General features: G+C 25.3%; 1 pseudogene; it reads right to left on the bottom strand.

Moving 5' to 3' along the window:
* Positions 1 to 8768: 8768 nt before the first annotated feature.
* Positions 8769 to 11123, bottom strand: LOC130965603 (uncharacterized; annotated as a pseudogene).

Here is an 11123-nt window from a genome sequence, read left to right as displayed (position 1 = left end):
CTACAATAACGTTTTGGTTCTCACATGTTATATTATGTGAATCTCACTCTCTTTTTTTCTCCTTTTTTTTTTTTGGCTGGTTTACATCACAAGCAACGTTGTATTTTTTATCATTGTATTTGTTTTGGTAACATCATTCTTAGTTTTTTGTTTTTAGGCTGATTCAAGACTAATTCTCCTGTTTTATGATACAAATATAATATTTTATGAGACCCTAAATAAAATTGAATTAAAACCGAATATTAAAGATGTTATAATATATCACTTACAAGAACGAATATTATATCGATGGTAAGATTTGAACTTGTGTCTTTATGAGATACGAAATATTTTTTATAGAATGTTTCACTTCATTCTTATTTATTTTATAACGTAGTTTTATAAATATATATAGGGGGAGTAAGTGAGCCTTGGTTCTCCTGGATTTAATAATAATAATAATAATAATAATAATAAATTATTAAGTATATAAAATTATTATATATTATATAATTTATTTTTTATTTAAAAAATATATTTAGTATTTAATTTAATATAAATAAAAGTACAGTCCAAATATTAATGATATTTAATATCTAAAAAGTAAGTGAAATAATAAAACAGTTTTATTCAAACGAATTTAGTAATTAAGAAAAATTTTATATTAAAATGCAAGTTTAATATTATAAATTTAATGTTTTTAATCATGTTGAATTAAATAATTTGTGTACAATTTTTAAATTATGTCAAATGTTAACAAAGATACAAAAATCTTTAATATATCATTTGATTGATTATTTAATTTTTTTGGTATTAATTATGTTTCAATTATTCCAACTGAAATATTTTTTTCAACTATAAATATTATGAAGATCAAATAGACTCAAAAATAAAATAGAAGATAAATTTTTTATTAATTATCTTTTAATTTATATTAAAAAAATTATTAAAAAATTTGAAATAAATTTTATTATTGATAAATTTTATGATATAAAAAATTGACCTGTGTCATTTTATTAATAAAAAATATACATATTTTTTATACTTTAAAATATATTTTTTATCAATTTATTTTTATAATATATTTTATATTATATAATTTATTTACATATAAATTTTATTATAATTTAATATTATATATATTATTAGCCCATACTAATATTTTTGAATCTGTACCCGTATATATATTAGTTATTAAATTGTCACCAAAAAAATATTAGTTATTAAATTTAAAATTTATTACAATTCTAGAAGTCAACTAACTGATTAATCTCTTCTAATCTAATCTAAAATATACTATGACAAAATGTGTTGTACCGTAATTTTAAGACATTAAGATAAGATTAAGATGTATGTTGAAATTCCAATATAAAATCACTTGTTAAATATTGTAAGCGCTTACGTCATTGATTGAAGAATTGCTTTTAGGAAGGGAACAAAAAACATGATGAATGACACCGTTTGCTAGAGTGTATGCAATAATGAGCATTTCACAGGGTGGATAAGGGCTAAGTTTTTTTATATTGGGTTATTATTAGTTTTTTTTATTAATATTATGATGTTTTGGTGTAATGCAGTGATATGGAATAAAAAGAAATTGTGAATAACGATTTTAAATAAGATAAAAAATTAAAAAAAATTAACAGAAATTGTGAATTACGATTTTAAATAAGACAAAAAAATAAAAAATTGTTAGTCACGATTTTAATTTTTTAATTTAAAAAAATATAATTTATGAAATTGTGAATAACGATTTCTTTTGTTATACAAATCGTAAGTAACAATTTGTATTGTGCATCACACTTGTAAAATACACCCATTTTAACTCATACCAATGTAATACACCTTTTTATCTATCATATAAAAAATAATTAACTCGTGGATAAGCAATCTCATATATATAATTATATATGCTCTTTCTAATTTTAGTTTATTATCTACTTTTAAGTTTTAAATATTTATTTGGATTAAAAACTTATTAAAATGTATTCAAGTTATTATAAAAATTGAAAAATTACAACATGATCAAGTTCACACTAACTATTACTCTTATATATAGCTAATTTTACTAATTTATTCTCTCTTACTTATTAATTTAGAATATGACTAAAATAAAGTATTATCGTATTTAAATTTAATTTATTTGTACATTAATATAATTAATTGAAAATAAATAATAAATAAAATTAAAAATAATTAGAAAAATAAAATATTTATAATTATTTTAAAATAAATAATAAAATAAATTTTAGAATATTATTTTATTTAAGTTATTAATAATTATAAGAATAAAAAATCAGTAATTATTAAATTTAATTAATTTTATAAAATTTTTATAACAAAAATTACCATGCATATTTTTATTTAATTTTTAAACAAATATTTTATACATTTTTGTACATTATTCTATACAAGACACGAATACATGTACTAATTATTTATAAAAATGGGTTTATCTAATATGTTAAATTTATAAACTAAAACAATTTTAATTAAAAATGTAAAAAAATTAATTTTTTAATGTATTTATTTTATATTTATTAAATAAAAATATTTAAAAATTTTTATTAATAATTAATTTATCATATGTCCTAAAGACATGTTAAATAAATTCATAAAAATACATCAACAAACAGAATTATTATCATCATTTGAAAAGACAGATTTTAACTAATGTAATTAATAATACATTTATTATTTTTTTAGATAAATTTTGAAAATAAAAAATCTAAATATTATGATGAAAATTCTTATAAAATTGTCTTCACATAAAATTAATACTTAAAAATTGTTAAATAATTTAATAAATTTAATTAAATTATTATTTTATAATTGTCAACTATTAATTTTATATAAAAATAACTGTAGGAGAGTCTTCAAATATTATAAACAAATTTTTAAACCTTAATAGATACAAATAGATCAGATATTGTAAAATAGAGAGTATACAAATAACAGAGATGAATAAGTTTTAGGAATAATGAATATAATGAGAATTAAATGGTATAGTTCAGTTCAATATAACAATTATATCCCTATTCATTACGTGCAGTGCAACTGTGAAATCGATAGCTCCTATATTCAGACATACGCGGTTACTTGTTGATGAAGTCAACTACTAACAACATGGACTCAAACACGGCATTTTACAAAGAAAATAAAAATCGACTTATGTGTGATAAAAAAAAAAATATTAGAATTGAATTCAACTTAGAATAATAAATAAATTTTATGTGAATCAACACTATATATATATAAAAAACACAATTCAAAGTTAAAAATCTAAAAAACAGTAAAAAAGTCAACACCACAAATCTATTCATCGTTTCCGTAGTTTCTTTTTAAAACTACAAACTAACGTAATTCTCTTCCATACAAAAATAACGTAACGTATGTAATTGTGTATGATTTTTTACATTTTGCTTAACTACTATGTTAACATCTTTTCTAATTCGATCATTGCAAAAACAAAATGATATTAAGTATTTAACTGAGATTGCGAGGATAATCTGAAACATTTGGGGCTACCTCGAATTTATAGTTTTCTATAAGATCGCATGCAAAATATGAAAAAATAAAAAATAAAAAAGCACTTTCTTTCACTTTTTTTTTTTGTTTGAGAGCCTAATATATTGGGCAACCCAGAGAGAAGATTTAACAATGGATCAGGGAAAGAAGCCTAATGTTTTTGGTGTTGAGCCCAATACTATTATTTTTGGTCTTATATTGAGCCCAATACTTGAACGGCCTTTAGTTTCCCTTCATTTAGTTTTGCTGAGTGTTAGCCCAAAAATATAAGCCCTAGAGGAACATAAACAAAGTTCCACCATTGAAAGCAAAAAACGACTTCCCATATATTTTATTTTTGAGTTGATTAACAAAAAAAATATACGTGGATATCAAAAATTTATTGTATTATATATTTTTATATAAATATATATTATTTAATTTACTTTAAATGTATATTTTATATTTTAATATATTTTTTATACGAATAATTAATTTTTTGATGTACACGTAATATAGTTGATATTCAAATTGGTTAGATCACGCTTGCATTAATTTATTCTTTGAAAGACTTCACTTTTTAAATTTAGAGAAAATTCCACTATTTTCTCCTGAGAGATACTAAAATGGATTTGGATCTTCTAAAGTTTGAATTTCATTTTAGAGAGTAAAGTGTAATCTTTCTACCCTTAGATGGTTTCTCTTTCAGAATTATTCTTGGTCCCACATATGAAATAAATGGTGAAATATCACACTTTACTCTTTAAAGTGAAATACAAACTTTAGAAAATCCAAATCCTACTAAAATGACACTTTCCTTCCCTCTATTTGTAAAATATATATTTTTTCTCTTATAATTTTTAAAAAATCTCCTCTTTAATCCATTTTAATTTTTTGTGTGTTAACTAATGTTAACTTTTTCTATTTTTCAAGAAAAAATAAATTACTTTTTATAAAAATATCTTTTAGTAAATTTTTTGTCATAAATTTTTTTTATCAAAATATCTTTTAATAAATTATTTTTATAAATTAAATTGTATTTTTACAAAAATATTTTTAAAAAAATTAAGAATTAAATTTTTTTCTAAGATACCTTTTAATAATTTTTTAATTATTAAATTGTAATTTTACCAAAATTTTTGTTAATAATTATTTTTATATTTACTATTAATTTTTCGATATCAATATACATTATTTTAATATTAAATAAAAGAATCATATTATTGTTAATATGTATAACAATTAATATATATTGATATCAAAAAATAATCTTATTAAGATTTTTTATTTAATGTTAAAATAATATATATTGATATCAAAAAATTAATAGTAAAATATAACTATAATTGTTAACAAAAATTTTGGTAAAATCACAATTTAATAGTTAAAAAAATTATTGAAGGGTATCTTAGAAATAAAAATCTAGTTATAATTTTTTTTTAAAATATTTTGATAAAAATACAATTTAATCAATAAAAGATAATTTATTAAAAGATATTTTAGTAAGTCAAATTTAATGACAAAAATATAAATTTTTGTTAAAAGATATTTTTAAAAATAATTTATTTTAAAAAAAAAATAGATTAAATTAACATTAATTAACATAAAAAATTTAAAATAAATTAAAAATAATTTAAATTATAAAAAAAGAGAATATACATTCTATAAAATAAAAAAAACGTCATTTTAACATTTTTAAGAAAGTAGAATAGAATTTTCTCTTAAATTTATTTTCTTAAAGAAACTATCATGATTTAAGTCAGATATTTGTTAACATTTTACTAACGTCATTTTTAAGGACTGTGTGGTATGTTATGAATATGAAATGCGATAAGTTTTTCCAACTCAACTTTTGCAGTCAAACTTTTGTGGTGCTAAAATTTTTCCAATTAGGGACCCATTAAATTGCTTTGCCATATTTTACTTAATACATAGAGTGTTAATCAAACCATGACTCTACTTTGTGAGACCCGTGACTCACGGAATATAATCCCTACCTAATATATCATTCAGCGCTGTAACTTGGTAGAAAGATATTCTAATTTGTGGATATAAAATTTCTCTTTTTGTTTTTCATACTATCTCTTAGTCATAAATAGTAATATTATAAGGATAAAAAAATTAAAATTTATCTTATTTAATATTTATTAATTATTATTTTAATTATTTTTTATTATTAAATATTTTTATCTTAAATAATAAGAATTAATTCATCATATATATAAATTTTATTTAAAAATTAATTATTTTATATACAAAGAAAAATTTAAATTCTGATATGCATAGAGTTCTTAATAATGCACTGTCTCATAAAAAAAAAAAAAAGATAAGGGAAACAACCCGTGAAATTGCGATAGCATATAAGCCGTTAAATTATAAATTTAACTACTCCATCCACTCAAAAATACTTTTTTTTTTATTTATAAATTTTGGTATATTTAAAATTCAATATATTTTAGTGTACCAAAATTTTAAAACAAAAGAATTACAATATTTTTCATTTTTACATGTTTATTCAAATGCATGAATCTTTTGCCAATGAATTATAACTTAAATAACATCATTCTTCCATACTCATTTAAAAAGCCAGAAATTCGAATTTTCCTAATTTTAGTAAAAAAAAAAAAGAAAAAAATGCCTAAGCCTTTCGTATGAGAAATCAGAACTTTAAATGAATGTAATCGTGTTTCTGGGATTTTAGTAAACTTAGAAAAAAGCAAAAAAGAAGTGGAACCCACATGCAAATAATAGAACAAGGAAATTTATATTTTATGCCCTTAATTAAATTATTTGGTATCTACAGCTAGCAACTGTTGTGATTAATTTCTGTTCACAAGACTTCAACATCATTATATTATTAAAACTATACTATAGTATTTTTTGTGATATGCAAACATGTACAAAATTACCAATCATACTTTGTTGATATTCTTCTTTCTCATAAATAAATCTTCGTTAATTATGCTCGGTAGGTAAAGCTATGAAGGGAACCTTCCAAAAGTGTTTCAATTCATGCTGTGATTGCACCTTTTAATATGATTCTTGTCATTTGCTTTCTGCTAATTTCCCCCACCATTTTAGTCAAAGAAACCTATATCACATGCTTCTAATTAATGGATAAATTATTTATAAATTATTAATGATACATGAGTGATTAAATTTATTATTTTTAATTAATATTAACTAATCTAAACACAAAATTAAATTCTTCATCTTATACTCTAAATTATTAATTCAAGTAATATAAAAAGTAAAGTGTTGGTAAAAAAAATTGATTAATATTGATAAAAAAAATTAGTCTATAATATATATTTTTTATAAATTAGCTTTGATAATTGACTATTTTTTAGAAAGAAATCACAGAGTCTCATGCAACCAAAAAAAAAAAGGACAATGGTTCTCTTGAAAAATTTTTATTGTCTAGAGAAGGAAGTTGAATTTATAATGGTTTTTAATTCTTTTTAAATTTTATCACCAAAATTAGATTTTGTTGTGTCTGCGAAAGTGATTCTGCCAAAGTAATTATGTAGGAGATAATTTATTTTTATCTCATAATGAACAAACCAGAAATAGAGCAGAAAAGAGAAAAATACGGAGTCATATATTCTAGTTCAACCACTTTGTGTAATGTGACTTATATCTAATCTCCATTATAATTATAGAAGAATTTTCGCTATCTTTACAAATATTTACATACACCAATTTTTTAGGATTCTTCCTAATTCTTTCTAGGACAAACCAAATTTTTAACGAAGTTTGATGTGGCTAGATTCACTCCCTAGACTCTCAATACTAAGTATTCACACAACTTAGCAACAAAAATTCTTAGGTTCAAGAAACAAAACAGAAAATGATTACAAAAGAGATTGACATAATTTTTGGTTTTTCTCCAATCTAATTTGTATTTTCTGTCAATGACTTTTTCTAAATCCTCCCATTTATTCCTTTTCCATTGAATGAAACGAAGAAAGATGAAACTTGAGAATGCTACGTCGGATTTATCCGCCGATAAAGCTCAATTAATGGAAAGCTACGTTTTGGTCATACGCAATGCATTACCGTCGGATTCATCCGCCGGTAAACCTGATCTAAATTAAAAAATGTGCGGCCTTTTCCTCTCACTTTCGAGAACACTCTTCTCTCTCTCCCATTCTCCTCTCTCTTCTCTCTCCGCTACAACTACCTCTGGCAACCCCTCCGCCCACCCTTCACCAGCGGTGCCCACCTCCATTCTTCTCCAAAGTCTGCGTCAAGTCACCTGTATCGTGTTTCGTTGCCTCAAACGGAGTTTCTCCTTCTGTCTTCGCCACCGTTGGAAGAGCTGCCGCTGCCGCTCCTTCTATTGTCGGAGTTGTGTCTCTCCTCCATCATCGAGGTAGGTTGCCCTCATCCCTTTCCATATTCCATCTTGTTTTGATTTTTTTTAATAAAAAACCCTAACTCCTATTTGTCCTAACCCCTTTTCCCCCTCTCCAACGGTGTGTCCCCTTCTTCTCCCAGAGCTTGAAGCTGCGAGTTCCTTTGTCTGTCATTCTGCGAGCTCTGCTGTTGGCATATCATCATTTTCTGCCTCTCATCTGCCATCGCTTTCAGCCTCTGTTAGTTGTTCTTCTTGTTGCTGATTCTTTTTATTAATTATTATGTTGTTGCTGCATAGATATTCAGTTCTTGTAGTTATTGAATTTATTTGTTATTATTATTTTTTATTACTTTAATTTTTGTTAATAATTGTTTAGTTCTCATAGTTATTGTTGTTATGGTTTTTGTTGATTTGTTAGTAATTATTGTTGTTGTTGTCATTGTTTTTGTTGATTTGTTAAATTTTTTGCTAATAATTTTTTTACTAATTTTTTGTCAGGTGTTATTAAATTTTTTGCTATGTAGTCATTGAATTTATTTGCCCTAGCCAAGATAGTGAACTCGTAGTTTTTATCTCGACTCGTTAAGCTAACTCAAAATCGTAATTCGTTGAATCGTAAGACGGAGCGTAAATATAACTCGTAAATTATAAAAATTTAAAAAAATTTAATAGCAAAAACTAATTTTACAGAAAATAAAATAAATCTCAAATAAATTAAATTACCTATAGAATTATAACTAATATATATATACCATAACAAGTCAAAAGTCACAATTCAACACAAATTCACAAATCAAAACACAAATTCACAACTCACAAGTTCATACACACTAAAATAAATTCAAGTAGCAAATAAACCAACCAAACTACTAGAATAAATAACTAATTAACTAAAATCTAAACAAGTTATTTAATAATTATTTTATTCTTCATCAGTCATAAAATCTTCACGAGTTTCACAAACTTCTGCATTACCATCTTCATCTGGAATTAGAGCATCTAAATCTTCTTCTTCTCCATCTTCGTCAGCAACAATCCACTCTTCATCAGAGTCCAACTCATCAAGACTATAGTCATAATCAAGACTTCTTCTAGTTTGTTTTTTCTTTGCTAATCTTGAGTTTGTCATCACAAACATAACATCATTCATGGTTTTAGCTTTTAAACGGTTTCTCCTTTTTGTGTGAACCTTTCAAAAGTAGATAAAAAATATTAGTCAAACAACAAGATAGAATTGAGGAATTAACAACCAAATTTATAAAAGTAAAATGCAACTTATATTTAATTATTAACCATCTCAAAAGCACTCCAATTACGTTCACATCCAGATGAACTACATGTCAAATTCAGGACACGAATTGCAAATTGTTGGAGCTCTGGATGCTGATCTCCATAAGAATCCCACCATTGAGCTGGAGTTTTAGTATAAATTGCATTTTGAGCTACTTTACTACCAAAAAACTCTTTTTGAGTCTTAAAATCTTCAAGTTGAACATCCATCTTAGTGATTAAATCTGGATTTCCTGTCATCCTTTCCATACAAGCATAAAACTGCTTCTTAAGCTCATAAGCAATTTTAAAACCAGAGCTATAATGAATTTGAGGATTCAAATAATAGCCTGCAGCATGCAATGGCCTATGAAGTTGGTTTCCCCATCTTGCATCAATAATATCCCAAATAGGTATATAACTAAAACATAAAAAAATTAATAAATTATTTACAAAATAAATAATATTTTTAGAATTGCATTAATTAAAAAATAAAATAATTAAAAAATAAAATAATTAGACACTTTACTTTGTCTCAACTCCTTGAAATGCATCTCGTATTTTCTCCTTTGCACTTGTCATTTCTTCATAAATAAATCTCATTGCCGGCTTTTCTTCTGAATCCACCATACGAAGCACATGAAGAAGAGGGTAGGCAGCCCTCAAGCAAATTACCACTTCTTTCCAAAACACCTTATCTAACACCACACTTGCAATTATCTTTCCATCTTTTGTCTTTGCAAATTTACTAGAAGTCCATTGATCAGAAAGAAACATTCTTATTAAGGAACCTTTGTTGTCATTGAGACATCCCAAAGTAAGGTAAGAAGTTGCAAAACGGGTCATACCCGGCCTCACCAAATCTTTCCCCTTAGTGTGGATGTGTAGTAGTGCAATAAGAGCAGTTCTAGCATATATGTAAGTAGTAATCTTTCTACCTTTGTAAATTGTGTCCTTGTGAAGTGTTACTTTTTTTTTCCAAGTCTTCTAACATTAAATCAATGCAATGTGCTGCACAAGGCGTCCAAAACAATTTTTTTCTCTTTTTCATTAGCATTTCTCCTGCAGCTTTGTAGTTAGCCGCATTGTCGGTGACAACTTGGATGACATTTTCTTCACTAACCTCTTCAACCACATCATCTATCATTTTAAAGATTTTATCAGCTGTCTTAGTAATATGAGAGGCATCAATAGATTTTAGAAAAACAGTCCCTTTAGGACTATTAACCAAAAAATTTAGGATGGTCCGTCTTCTCTTATCTGTCCAACCATCAGTCATTATTGTGCAACCAACCTGCTTCCAATATGCTCTATGTCCCTCTAGTAATTGTTGAACAAGCTCCACGTGTTTCTTCAAAAGAGGCACCCTTAATTCATGGTAGGATGGTGGCTTGAATCCTTGTCCATATCTTATAGCTTTCTCAAACATTCTACTGTATTCCTCGCTCCTTGAAACATTAAAGGGGATGCCATTGTTGTAGAAAAAAGCACTAATCTCTAAACATACTTCCTCTCTCAAATTCTTCTTAAATATATTGTTGATTGTTGTTTGAGTACTAATGCGTGTTTTCTTGAATATGTTGCCATCTAGTTCTTTTCCCTTTCTTTTTTCACCGGTAGTGTCAACTTCTTTAGTAGCTTCCCCTGGGCTTGCCCCACCCACGCTTGTTTTCTTCATCAAATTCACTTGCAACCCACTCACAACATCCCACATTTGCTTCTTAACTTCATCACTAATAGCTGTACAGGCCCCAACATCTTTTTGAGTTCCTGCTAAGTGGTGTTTCAATCTATAAACTCCCCCTGAAAAAATTTTATGACAGTATTTACATTGTATCTTCTTTCCATCTTCTCCAACAGATATCCCGTGCTCCCATCCTACATCAGTTCTACTTCCAAGAGCATTCTTAGAAACTTTTCTTTTACTAGCAATTCCAGCTGTACTTCCTGATTGAGAAGCTGGAATGTTAGTCGGATTTTCACTTGCATTAGCTTGAGTCGATGCCAT

Source organism: Arachis stenosperma, chromosome 3 (assembly GCF_014773155.1).
Source record: "Arachis stenosperma cultivar V10309 chromosome 3, arast.V10309.gnm1.PFL2, whole genome shotgun sequence".
NCBI lineage: Eukaryota > Viridiplantae > Streptophyta > Magnoliopsida > Fabales > Fabaceae > Arachis > Arachis stenosperma.
The sequence above is the reverse complement of the archived record's forward strand: the minus strand, read 5'-3'. Positions and strand labels throughout refer to the sequence as shown.